Genomic DNA, 14,201 nt, shown 5'->3' with positions numbered 1-14,201 from the left:
TGATCTCGCCCAGCGGTTTCATATATGTGTTGAACAGGAGAGGCGAGAGGACCGACCCCTGTGGCACCCCACAAGTGAGTGGCCTCAGGGTCGACCGCTGCTCCCCTGCCAACACACATTGCGTCCGGTCAGAGAGGTAGGAGCAGAACCACCGTAAAACAGTGCCCCTTACTCCCAGCCCCTCCAGCCGGCGCAATAGGATACCATGGTCGATGGTATCGAAAGCCGCTGAGAGGTCTAACAGAACCAGGATAGAGGAACAACCCCTTGGCTCTCCAGAGATCATCAACCAACGCGACCAAGGCCGTCTCCGTGCTGTGTCCGGGTCGGAAACCGGACTGGCGCAGGTCTAGATAGTCATTTTCCTCCAGGTGGCGTGGGAACTGCGTAGCCACCACACTTTCTACAACCTTCGCTAAAAAGGGAAGGTTGGAGACCGGACGATAATTAGCTAGCTCAGTTGGGTCCAGCAAAGGCTTCTTGAGTAAGGGCCTCACAACCGCCTCTTTCAAGGCGGCTGGTAGGAACCCCTCACTCAACGAAGCGTTCACCATTCCCAAGAGCCAGCCTCGTGTGACCTCCCAGGATGCCAGTACAAGCTAGGAGGGACATGGGTCCAATAAACATGTGGTGGCTCGCAGTCGCCCACGCAACCTGTCCAAATCATCGGGGGCAACAGAGTCAAACTCCTCCCAGAACGGTCTCTCAAGACTGGCCTCGGACGTCTCCCCTGGAACACTGAGGGAGGTCCATTCCCTCCGGATCTGAGCGATTTTATCCTACAGATATTCCCCAAATTCCTCTGCCCTGCCCTGCAGAGGGGCTTCCCGCGGCCTCTGTGATAGAAGAGAGCGGGTCACCCGAAACAGGGCGGCAGGGCGGTTATCTGCGGATGCAATGAGAGTGGCACAATATCGACGTTTGGCCACCCTCAATGCCACAAGGTATGTCCTTAAATAGGCTCTTACCTGTGTTCGGTCAGATTCGGAACGAGAAGATCTCCATCTGCTCTCTAGGCGTCTCTTATGGCGTTTCATCACCCTCAGCTCCTCGGTAAACCAAGGGGCCAGGGTGGTTCTTTGCCGTAGGAGAGGCCGCAAAGGCGCAACCCGGTCCAGGGCCCCGGCGGCCGCACTATTCCATGCGGCCACCAGGTCCTCCGTCCGGGAGCGGGTCAGGTCGACAGGAAGTGGCCCAAGCTCCGTCTGAAACCTTTCTGGTTCCATCAGGCACCTGGGGCGGAACTATCTCGGACATTTTGGTTCCGCCTCCCCGCAGTGGGGGGTAGTACCAGGGAAGTCAAGCCGGAGAAGTGAGTGATCTGACCATGACAGGGGTGTGATGGCTAAATTCCCTATTCCCAAATCACTCCCCCACTGGCCAGAGACAAAAATAAGATCCAGTGTGTGACCTCCCTCGTGTGTGGGGCCCTGAATTACTTGAGTCAGGTCCATGGCTGTCATGGAAGCCATGAACTCGCGAACCGCCTCGGAAGCTTCTCCCATCAACGGCAAGTTGAAATCCCCCATAACTAACAGTCTGGGGATCTCAACTGCCATCTCTGCGATCAGCTCGAGGAGTTCGGGCAGGGCCGCTGATGTATAGCGAGGAGCCAAGTATACAATCAGCAGGCCCAACTGTCTCCCTGGGCCCCACCTCACACTCAGAGACTCACACCCGGATGTCTGTGGCACAGTGAGTTCTCTCGGTTCCAGACTCTCCCGTATGATCACCGCTACCCCACCACCCCTCCCCTGGGCCCGTGGCTGGTGGAATACACGGTAGCCTGGTGGGCACATTTCCACGAGGGGCAAGCCACCCTCGTGGCCCAACCAGGTCTCCGTTATTCCTGCGAGGTCAGGCTCCCCCTCAGAAATCAGGTCTTTTATGAGGGGGGCCTTATTAACAACAGACCTCGCATTACACAGCATCAGCCTTAGGCCCGGGCTCTGTCGATCCTGGCCACCTAGTATGCGGGGGTTGGTACAAATGACCGGGCGTGTCCAGCAACCACGGTCTCCCAACCGACTGCAGGTATTATGTCTGTCCTCGCACCTACCCCTCCCTACGACCGTTGGTATAACACAGCCCTCTGTAGGAATGTTATTTCCCCCCCTCTCCCTCGCTCCGCTCACTCCCCTCTTGACCACACCTGTTCGCCTGGCACTAATCCCATTCCTGGTCGGTTCAACCCTCCCCTCCCCCTTAAAACCCCTTAAAACTATTAAAAAGCTTTTGATTAAAAAAAACCTGAGCTTCCGTTTCCTCCACCTCTCTGGGTTAACAAACCCGTCATTAAGGTGGGCCCTCGAAAGGGCAGAGGGCCATATCTGCGAAAGGGGGGACTCTCGCAGCCGCAGTAGATCTAACCTCGAATAAATATTGTCTTGTTATACACAGGGCCGCATGTGTTTTCAGGTGCTGAGGTTGTTTTCTGTGGTTGTTTCTTCTGATGTTTTGTAAAGCCGGATTTCCTACAAAAGGGGGAAGTTGACCATCCCTGATGGAAAGGATGGGGTGTTGGATTGCCAGCTGGTCAGTAGATGGCGCCAAGATGTAATTTATGGTAGGCGGTAGAAGTGAGCCCAGAGTCAGGATGGTCTGGTTAATGGCTCGGAGTAAACCAGTGGAAGAGGCAAGACTTTCTGGAAACTTTGTTTCTCATTAGAAAAAGCATCTTTCAAACCCCCTAAAACAGTAGAGTTGGTGTTTTATTGCTGATGTATAAAACCCTAAAAATAGGGACAAAGTGGAGGACATTGTATGGCAGCGTCACATGCATTCTATTATTGTTTCGTCTTGTTTGTTTTATATAGACATCCATGGTGACATTGTCACTTACCAGTTCAGGCACTTGACCCAGCAACCCCATCGCCATAAGGGACATGCCGTGCAATACCAGCCACGGGTGGGTTTCTTGGTTCAGGATCCCAAGCCTGCAGTTTGGCTTCTTCCTCGAATTCCAAAGCCTTGTGCAGGTATCTTATATGGTTCCCAAGCTGAAGTCCGTACTGTTCATATGAATTGCCAAATTCCAATGATCACTTATTTATTATTGAATTTACGCCCCACATTCTTTAGTGTCACTTCTGGGAATTGATACTGTCAACCTGACAATGTAACTGAAGGCGCTGGAAGTACACAAATAAAATGTGGTTCTGGAACCAACAAACATCTTGTCCTGTTCTGACCTAGGCTTCACAAAATCACAAAGCAGACTCCTTGTCCTGACAAAACCCCTTTTTATTAGGCTAATGTGAATTCCACTCAATGGGCGGCGCCCAGGAGTAGAGCCTTCTCTGTGATGGGCCCAACCCTCTGGAATGACCTCCCCCCCCCCCGATATCAGAACTACTACCGACCTCCGCTCCTTCCGACAGAAACTTAAGACCCACCTGTTCCAATTAGCTGGCCTGGCCCACTTATAGTCCCATTTATACCTCCTGGCAAACATTTTATCCCGGGATAGTTTTTAGGGGTAGTTTTTTAATGTATTTTTAAATTTTTAAATTTTAAATCTAGCTTTAACTATTATTGTACAGTAAATTATATGTTACCTCCTCCAGCCACACCTATATCTATTTTATATTTATATTGTGTATATTTATTGTTTTTAATATGACTGTACACCGCCCCGAGTCCCTTCTGGAGAGGGTGCGGTTTAGAAATCAAATAAAAGTTAAAGTTAAGTTAAAGCTGATAACTGCTGGATGGCCCTGGCCCCATGTCTGCCTCTGACACAGAGCACTCCTCAGAGCCTTCCCCAGACTCCCGGATTGGCCCATGTTCCTCCCCAACCTCCTCACTGTCTGAATCTGCCACCAGCTCTGCTGGCCACTGGCGGGCCACAACATTGCCTTTCAGGCCAATAAAATGAATGAGCAGGACCTGGTGGATGCATAAATCTTACCAATGCATCATTTTGTTTGAACGAAATGTCACGATGTTGCCTACCCACCATTTTTTGTCACAAATGCAGGCAACTTAACAACTGGGAAATATATCAGCCAATTTTAAATTCGGATCAACGGTATTGGACATTTTGGCCACAAAGTTAGTCATGTCATTTGAAACTTTGCTGACAGAAATTGAATTTGAATCAACTGGCACAAACTGGTGATGATCTCTTGTCCCAGCTATTGTGCTGCTAACTTTCCATCTTCTTGCAGCATCCTGCTTTTTTCAATTTCTTAATTCAGAACATATATATATTTAATTCTGTGAATGTTTTACCATGTGATTTTGTTTCACCAAATCACCATGCAATGGAGTTGGCAGCATGACTAAACATTTAGCTGCTTGAGCCAGCCTCCAGCGACCATCAACCGACCAAATACTGATGCCAACAGATCTGTTCAACTTTTGCAACATAAACATTCAGAGACTTAAACTATATATACGTTCCAAAGGAAGAAATCGAAGAAAGCAGGATGCTGCAAGAACAAAGATGGAAAGTTAGCAGCACAATAGCTGGCACAAGAGATCATCACCATTTTGTGCCAGTTGATTCAAATTCGATTGGAATTTGGCAGTTCATACAAACAGTACGGACTTCAGCTTGGGAACCATATAAGATACCCACTTTAGGCTTGGGAACCTAGGATAAGCTGCCTAATTGTCAGCTTGGGAACCGGACAGTTACCCACACGGCTTGGGAACCTTGAGGAAGAAGCCAAACTGCAGGCTTGGGATCCTGAACCAAGAAACCCACCTGTGGCTGGTATTGCACGGCTATTGAACGTGCCCCTTATGGTGATGGGGTTGCTGGGTCAAGTGCCTGAACTGGTAATGACAATGTCACCATGGGCCAATGCAATAAAATAGTAGTAATGATGTCTATATAAAACAAGACGAAACAATAATAGAATGCATGTGACGCTGCCATACAATGTCCTCCACTTTGTCCCTATTTTTAGGGTTTTATACATCAGCAATGAAACACCAAGTCTACTTTTTTAGGAGGTTTGAAAGATGCACTTTCTAATGAGATTGATTTAACAGAGTTTCCAGAAGGTCTTTTTTTGTAAAAGACTGAAAATACCCTATTTTTGGCATTTTTACAAAAACCATCAATTTTACACTCCCTTTGTGAACTATTGGAAAGCAGGAGAATGAAATGTTATATTCAAAAACCGTGTGTTGCTAAGTTATTATGCACAAAGTTTCACGTTTGTCATACCTTTCCTTCCAGAGATATAAGAAGCCAAACTTTATCCTTTTTTTCTTTTTCTTTTGAATATATTTTTATTATTTTTACATTTAAAACAATGCAGTAACCCGAAGTCGAAATGACCATACATTCATATTATATACAGCTAGTCTCAATCATTAACTATTAGCCTACTTAATACATTGTCTATCCTTCTGTCCAATCACAATATATACAGTTTGTTCCAGTCTTATCACCTTGTCTTATACCAATCATAAAATCTGTTCCAGACTTCAAAATATTCTGATTCCCCTTTATTTTTAAGTTCAAGAGTGAGCCTATCTGCTTCCGCACAGGCCAACACTTTTCTGATTATATCTAGCTCTGATGGTGTATTTTCTTTTTTCCAATATTGTGCATAAGTTATGCACGCCGCAGTTATTACATGTATAATTAGATAAAGTGTATCTTTCTTAAACCCCTCCGGTATTATATCTAGGGAAAAAAAATCTGGTTTAAATAAGATTTGGTCTCCCACCATTTGTTCTAACCATGATTGAATCATTTTCCAATATTTTTGCCTCATTGCATGTCCACCACATATGATAAAAATTGCCTGGTGTTTTTTTACACTTCCAACAATTTGGGGCCAGATTTTTAAACATTTTGGAGAGCCGTGCTGGGGGGAGATGCCATCTGTAGAACATATGATAAAGATTTTCTTTATACGCCGTAGCCATTGTTAGTTTCTGATTAAGTATCCAAAGTTTTTCCCACTTAGCCAATTCCACATTATAACCAAAATTTTTCGCCCAGGCAACCATAGTTTCTTTGACATGTTCCTTCTCTAAATTATATTCCAACAAAAATCTATACAACACTTTGATCAGCCTGCTTTCTGTCTGTATCAAAAGTTTATCTAATATTGTGTAATCTTTGGCAATACTTTCTTTCCTCCTATCCTGTGCAAACCTTGATTGTATCTCTAAGTAGGACCACCATTCTACCCCTTGTGATGCCAATTCTAATCTAGTTTTGATCTCCCCCTGTCTGTTCAATAACTCTTTATATGTAACTATATTTTCCATATTAATTAAATTTGGGTGTATATATGCTTCCATCGTAGATAGCCAAATGGGTGTTCTGGTATAGTGGTCGTGTTTAATTTTGTTCCATATTAATAACAGGGACTGTCTGATGTAGGGTCTATTGAAATATTTGTGTGAAGATCCTTTTTCATACCAAAGGAAGGCATGCCATCCTACTTAGAGGTCATGACCTTCCAATTTGAGTAATCTTTTATTTCTCAACATTATCCATTCTTAATCATGTTAGAGTGGCCGCAGTATAATAAAGTTCCCAATCTGGTACACCAAATCTTCCTTTTTCCTTAGTGTCTTGCATAGGCTTGAGTTTTATTCTTGTCTTTTTTCCCTGCCAAATAAATTTCAAAACCAATGGATTCAAATCCTTAAAAAAACCTTTTTCTAATTTAATGGGAATATTCTGAAATAGGAAAAGAAATTTTGGTAATACATTCATTTTTATGACTGCGATCCTACCCATCAGGGACAATTGTAGATTTTTCCACCTTTCTTTTTTTAGTCTTATTGATCAAATTGTTATAGTTATCTTCTTTGATGGACACACACCTCACAGATAAATGTATACCTAGATATTTGACTTTTTTGACAGTTTGGATACCCAATTTCTTCTTTAAATCCTGTTTGGATTTTGATGTCATATTTTTAACCAGCATTTTATTCTTTGTCATATTTATCTTTAAACCCGCTACTTTCCCATACTCTGTCAATTCCTCAATAAGTTTCATACCAGACTTTATAGGATCCTCTAACACAAACAGTAGATTGTCTGCAAAAGCCTGTAACTTAAATTGTTCCTTTTTAATTTCTAGTCCCTTTATCTGTTCCTCTTTACGTACATTCCTGGCTAAAACTTCTAATGTTAATATAAACAGCAGCGGGGATAGGGGACAACCTTGTCTTGTACTTTTCTGGTTTGCTATATTTGCGTTCACCATTAATTATTACTTTGGCTTTTTTGCTAATTGTGTTTATAAATTTATCCCCAAATTCCATGTGTTCCAATTGATGATGCAAAAATTCCCAGTTCACATTATCAAATGCCTTTTGGGCATCGAGAAAAAATAGTGCAACCTGTTTTTCATTATGCACTTCATAATATTTGAGAATGTTCAGCATAATTCTCATATTGTTTTTAGTTTGTCTTCTGGGGAGTCTTCTGGGAATCCATTTTGATCTTTGTGGATGAACGATGTAAGGATTTTTTTCAACTGTTCTGCTATTATTAGAGCAAAAATTTTGTAGTCTGTATTTAGCAGTGAGTTTGGTCTGTAATTTTGTATAAACATCTGGTCTGTGTCCACCTTAGGTAATAATACAATATTAGCCTCCGTCCATGATAGCGGTGTCTTCGCCTCTTTCAACACAGCATTATAAACTTCCAACAGCATTGGAACAAGCATATCTTGGAATTCTTTATATATTTCCGCTGGCAGTCCATCCGGCCCTGCAACTTTATTATTCTTTTGTCTTTGTATGGCCTCAATTATCTCTGATGTTTTAATTTCTTCATTGAGCATATCTTTTATTTCCTCTGATATCTTTGGCAGATCTGACTTTTCCAGATATTGTAGTATTCCTTCCTTTGTATAGTCTCAGTTTTCTCTATATAATTGTTCATAGAACTCTTAGGTAATCCTTTTCTTTTCCTCTAGTTGATAGCAGAACTTGCCCTTTTCATCTTGTAATTTATTGATCCAATTCTCTTGCTTCTGCTTCTTTAGCCTATAGGATAGCCACCGCCCTGGTTTATTATCATTCTCAAAGAAATTTTGTTTTGCATTTTTTATAGACTGTGCCAATTTTGCTTTTTCAAATATAGCCAATTCATGTTTAATCAATTCCATATTTCCTTTTATACTTCTATTTTGTGGTTTCTGTTGAAGTTCACTCTAAATTTCTATACCTTTCTTTCAACTCTCTTATTTTTTGATTCTCATTTTTTTTTCTTCCTAGCTGTAACCAATATTGTGACCCCTCTTATAAATGCCTTAGTTGTATCCCATAGGTTTTGTATGGATGTGTCTCCTGCACATCGACGAGAGTGGTGAGCGTCTGTGAGCAAAGATTTACTTCGAGCCCTGCAGTCTTTGAGCCCTCTGGCAAGCAGTCTGCAACCCACTGTGCTTGTGCACACTTTTACATCACATATTTCACCCCAAATTCTTTTAATCTGAAGTGAGGTGAACTTCCTGTCAGCCATTGAAATGCATTGCAGAGCCCCATCTTGCCGTTTTGTCGACTTTCTTGGTCTTCCAGAGCAGAGCCTGTCATCAACTGAACCACTTATTTGGTATTTTTCAATCACTCTGCTCACTGTGCTGCAATGGCATTTCACTCTCTTGGCTATTTCTGTACAGGAGTAGCCCTCTTCATGAAGCACAATGATGCGATGCCGCTGCTCAGTACTGGTGAAAGGCCTTCAACCTTGCCTGCAGCCAGAGCTAAATTAAATTTCTCTATGCTTTTATAGTCAGTATGACAATATTGATTGGCTTATAGATTTAGCCTCTGTGCATTTTGATTGGTCAGCCAAAGCTCGCTGCTGATTGGCTACTTTCGATCCTAACATTCTTAAAAATTCGTGTTTGTTTTAGCACATAAACTCACTCAAAACCTTAAAAAGACTTTGGTTATATTAATAAAAATTATGCATCTCAATCCGACTACAGAAATTTTCATCAAAGTACTAATTTTGCATGGTTTCTATGAGTGAAAAGTTGATTAAACATGTAAATACAGCTTAAAACTGAAAATGTGCAGGACTTTTTCACACAGCTGTATACATGTATGGATAAAAATAGCATAATGAAGGTATACCAATGTGGAAATGTTGCAAAGTTGATAATTGTGTTAAAATTGGAAAAAACTGTTCAAAAATATTTTTAATAAAAATAAAGAAAATTCTTGCGTACAACGATATTTTGTTTAATGGTTTCAATTTCCATGGATTGAAATGCTCTTTACATAAATTAGTCAAATATTATTGTAATCTGTTCTATTGTGATTTTTTACTAGGAATTCCTGTACCTACCATGTGAGGCTGTAACAGATACAAGAAATTATTGGGGCATTTTAGAAAAGAAAAGAAAATCATTTAATGGTAAGTTAAAGTCTTCCATTTCTTTTCAATATATTATTCTTCAAAATAGTAGCTCAAATCTATTAAGCATGGAGCAGTGGAGGTCCATGCTTCATAGCCATCAAACATGGTTTGATGGTTTTCTTAACTTGAAAATTTGTTCTAATTGCAGAGCATTGCTTCAACATATTTCCCATCATCCAAAGTATTTTGTTAGAATATCAGTATGATTTTTTCGTTTAAAATATGTTTTATTCAACTATGAATTTGACTGAAATTATGGAAATATAATCATGGGAAATCAGTTATTAAAAATAAGTTCATATTATTAATACAAGAAGGATTATGAGTTGGAATAGCATTCAAGATGAGATGCTGTGGTTTGAGGGGAATTTGTTCACTGATACATATGGAGGACCTCCAAAGTCCCTTCCAAGTCTATTATTCTATGTTCTATGTCAATTAAATTTAGTGTATTCTGTGGTTCATACATTGTAGATTTTCTCCCTGTTGACCACCAGGGGGGCAAGGTTGTTTTTTTTTTAATTAATATATTAAATGCTGGCTTGGTTTCCACCAAGAAAACGTTAGAAAAATAGTCAGCGTCACTTTAGTTTCTTTAGGGATGCCGAGAACTGAAACTAGAACAAGGATCTGGAACTGATCCTTGTTCTGGAGACGGCAGGTTCTGGGTTGCTTTTTTTCCATTGTTGGGGGTGATGAGAGTGGGAGGAACATTCTGTTTACAATTTCTTTACTTGGATTAACAAAATGGCAACTCAAATTACTTTTGGGGTTATTGTTGGGGAGCTTCAGTAAGAGTTTCTGCTACATACTCTAATACAGCAGCCTCCAACCTTTTGGGCACCAGGGACCGGTTCTGTAGAGAAAGGATTTTTCACGGACCAGAGAGGGCATGGTTTGCGTGGTGTCTGCATCCTGCGGATGGGGCTTCGTTTGTTTGCGTGGCCTGCTATTGGCATGCTGTGGACTGTTGCCAGTCCACGGACCAGGATTTGGGGATCCCTGCTCTAATAGGAATGTTAAACTATGTGCCAAACCTTTGCCTAAATTTGATGATGGAGTGGATGAAGATTGATAAACTGAACCAGAATCAGTATAAGATAGAGACTGATCCAGTTTGGTCTAGTCTCTAATGGTTAAGGCACCAAGCTAAAAAGCGGAAGACTGAGTTGTTCAGCCCAACCCACCTCACATAGTTGTTGTGGAGACACCTTATCATTATTTGTTATTTGTAAAAATAATAAAGGCTAAGAATTCTGGGAGTTGAAGTCTGCAAGTCTTAAAGTTGTCAAGTTCACAGACACCTGCTATAAAAGCAATGGTGGCCACACATAGTGCCGTAGTCAGAGTGCAATGGTTGAAAGTCTGAGACTAATCCATGGAGAAACGACATACCATGCAGTAGTGTTATGCAGTGTGGTGGTGTTTTACAGGATGGGGGAATATGGCCTTGTTTTTTTCTTTAGAATCTTCCTGTTTTAGCTTTTTTTTTGCTACATCATGCATTTTCCAATTTGGAAAAATGTGCTGCAAATGTTTAGCAAAGTGGCTAGAAGAGCTTTGATATGAAAGAAAAGGGGTATGGACCCCTCTGGCCTTGGGAGCTGAAATTTCCCATGCTTATTGTAATGCTTGGTTCACTTGTATCAACATAAATCAATACTTCTTTGATTAATTATGTAAATTATACCAAGCCAAGGTGATTTTTCTTGTATTAAGCTTTTTTCTCTTGAACATCATTGATGAATGTTATAAAGGAGAGTGTGCCTACATTGTACATACCAAACGGCATATAACATTATAATGAAGTTTACAGCTAATAAACTAATACTGTTGTTTTGACAATGTTTATAAATTTTAGGGATGACAAAAAGAGCTTTAAATGCCTTCCTTGCTTTTGGAAGTTATATTGTAGGCAACTGATAACACACTTCTTTTTTAATGACCCTGCAATTTAGAATTTTTTTGTCCCTTCAAAAGTGATTAGCTCAATGTTTAAATTTCCTATAATCCCCATAACATTTTGAAAAGTGGATTCATGTTCTTGCTGTTGATACTACCCCCGTGCCTATTGTGGCTCTAAGACAGATAATGCCTTGTTCCATGTATTTGATGCTTCACATGCCACTGAAATAATATGAGTTCTACCTGTTCCAGTGAAATATTTGGTTCTGATTGTTGATCCCTGCAGGAAGTTAAACGAGATCCCTTGCTTCTGATGAACTTTAGGAAATTTCTTTTCATTGCTGTTGTTTGGGAGTCAAATCTTGGTTTTCGAACTCATCACGAGAAAATTCTTGTCCATGTCTCTGAACGAATAAGAGAGCTTTGAAGCACCCTTTAATCTGTGCTGTTTGTAAATTAGGTGGATTGGTGGGACCATTTCTTGATATAGAACCAGAATAGAATAGTGTGTAGAATCGCAATGATCAGCTGTTATGTCTTAACATTTTAAAAAAACTGAAGTGAAAAACATACTGTTTCTTAATTTTTGATTTTGTTATTTCATGGTGCATAATTGCTGGCAGGAGTGCCAGTTTGGTGTGGTAGTTAAGGCACCAGGCTAGACATGTGGAAGACAGTTTTAGTTCTATTTTAGGCTTAGAAGTCAGCTGGGTGACTCTTTTTCAATCCTAAGAAGACAGCAAGGCAAAAGACTTCTGAAAATATTGCTGATAAAACTGGAAGGAATAATCAGGCAGTTGTTGTGATCCCTCACTTGCTCTTAAGTTGCAATAAATGAATCATAGAAGATCTTCTTAAAAAGCTTGTGTAGAAACTTCATTAAGCTATGTGACCAGAACTCAGACCATTCTAAAATACATGTTTTCTCTGAATTGCATTAGCAGCCCCACTAGTCAGTCGTGACTGCTGAAAAGCAATGTTTAGGTAAGGATGCCTGGTTGCTAAGCAACGGGCAGCAAAGGCTTAAACACTTAAAGCTATAGTGCAAAGTTTTCACTTCAGATGATGACATTTTTTGTAGATTACAAATGAGAAGCTGATAGTACTGGATGGTTTTCTCCTTAAATTGCTTTGTGTGTATCTGTGTCTGTATGTCAGTGTGTGTTGTATTTACATCGGCACTGCTGTACTATAATGAAGTTTAAAATGCGCAGGGGGGGGGGGTGTCCTTGATTCTCTCTGAGCTTGGTGGTGTTCTTGCAGATGTTTCATTACCAAACCAGGTAATATCAATTTAAAATTTTGAAATTTTACTACACCACTTGACAAATTAGCATTATTTACAGATTTTTCTGCTCAGATAGCATAAGAATCCAATCATAGTCTCCCATTGAATCCAGCCATAGTTTCAGACAAGAGAAAAAGGACATCTTTTGTTTTAACAAGATAATACATTTCTGGGTAATGTATTTTTTTCATTACTTTCTTTCTGTTCAGAACAGGAAAAATCTTTTCAGAATTTTTAGTAAGGAGAAAGTTATTATTTTCAACAAACAATCACAATGTTGAGTAGTTCGGAGAACCAGCAAATGCCATGTCTGACTAGCCCCGCCCCCATCTATTCTCTGTCTCCCGAGTCCCAGCTGATCGGGAGGGAATGAGGATTTCGCAGTATCCTTTTTGAATCCCACCACTGAATTGATAATCTCTTCCTCATGTAGTAATAACCTTTAACTTTTGATATTTGGATGTCAGCACCATTGATTGTGTTGCCAAACTATTACGTTGTTACTCAAAAGAGAGGCATTAGAATGTATGGGAAAACTATGGTTAACACAAATGTAAAAAGGCACATATACAACCTTCAAGGGGGGGGGGAGTCCCTAATATGGGGAACTCCCCAGCCACTCCAATGACTAAGGAATACTGTCTCAAAGAGGACTGGTTGTGATTTCTCTCAAAATGTAAACCACCTTAGAATGATTATTATTTAGGATTATTTCCTCATAGCCATGTGTTTAGAAGCAGTGGTGATTTTCTCATGAAAGTACCCCTCAGTCCTGGTGGTTTTTAAATGAAAATGACACAGCTGAATTTTCTTAATAGCTTTCAGAGTTGACAACTACTTTTTTAAATAAAGGAGATAGAAACTCCTGTGAGTCATGGAAGTGGGTGTGTTTCTGCAGAGAGCAGCTTTCATAACTCACCCAGTCCCTTAGCAGAGTCCAAAGAGTAGAAAACTGCTATACACACTATTTTTGCCGAGAACGTATCATCTGTATTAGGGGTGTTGATGACAGGTAAGCCGCCTGCTTCTTCTAAAGAGAGTATCTAGCCGCAGTGCTTTTGGAGATCCATTTTTAAATTTACTTTGTTGGCTTTTGAACTTTTTTGGGGGGATTTGTGACAGTTCTTTTAGGTGCCTCTTCTTTATACTGTAAGGATGGGTGTAATTCCCACCCCCCATGATCTCATGAGATTTTGGGTCCATCAATGATATAATTTGTTAGAGATCTGAATGAAGCAGGAAAAAAGGATTTTGGAAAAATGTGTACATTTTAATGTTCTGAGGTTGATTTTGAAGAAAGAAATATTTCTTTTAAAAGTGTATACATTTGCCTCTGCTATGCCTTTTAGAAAAGTTTAGGTTATAGCTATGAAAGTAGTTTGCAAAAAAGGAAAGGTGGGAGGAGAAAATATTTAACCCTTCATCTTTCAAAGATGTGCTCCTCTGATGGTGCCAGTTGCTTTTATTCCAATGAGTACATTGGGTCGGAAAACAGATACTATCAGAAAAGATATTCATGGGAAAAGAACAGGTAAGTAACAAAATTAAGTGCCTCTTGTTTAGATTGTTTTGCATTAAAGAAACAAGTTTTCCACTTTGTTAAGTTTTAAGGAGTTGCTTTTTTAGGTTGTGCAACTCTTTATCCTTATA

At 40.6% G+C, this 14,201-nt stretch overlaps 1 protein-coding gene across 4 annotated transcripts in view; it reads left to right on the top strand.

Moving 5' to 3' along the window:
• The window catches only part of ZC3H12B (zinc finger CCCH-type containing 12B), a 90,167-nt gene that overhangs the window by 41,890 nt on the left and 34,076 nt on the right, over positions 1-14,201 (top strand). For 3 of the 4 annotated variants that reach the window (XM_081963848.1, XM_081963843.1, XM_081963844.1), the window contains one exon: positions 9,271-9,355. The gene's annotated coding sequence lies outside the window, so the exon portion shown is untranslated. Of the gene's footprint in view, positions 1-9,270; positions 9,356-13,496; positions 13,564-14,201 lie in introns of those variants that run through there. The other variant, XM_081963845.1, reaches the window with a different exon arrangement.

Source organism: Natrix helvetica, assembly GCF_964273705.1.
Source record: "Natrix helvetica genome assembly, chromosome: 11".
Lineage (NCBI taxonomy): Eukaryota > Metazoa > Chordata > Lepidosauria > Squamata > Natricidae > Natrix > Natrix helvetica.
This window is presented reverse-complemented; position numbering and strand designations above follow the sequence as displayed.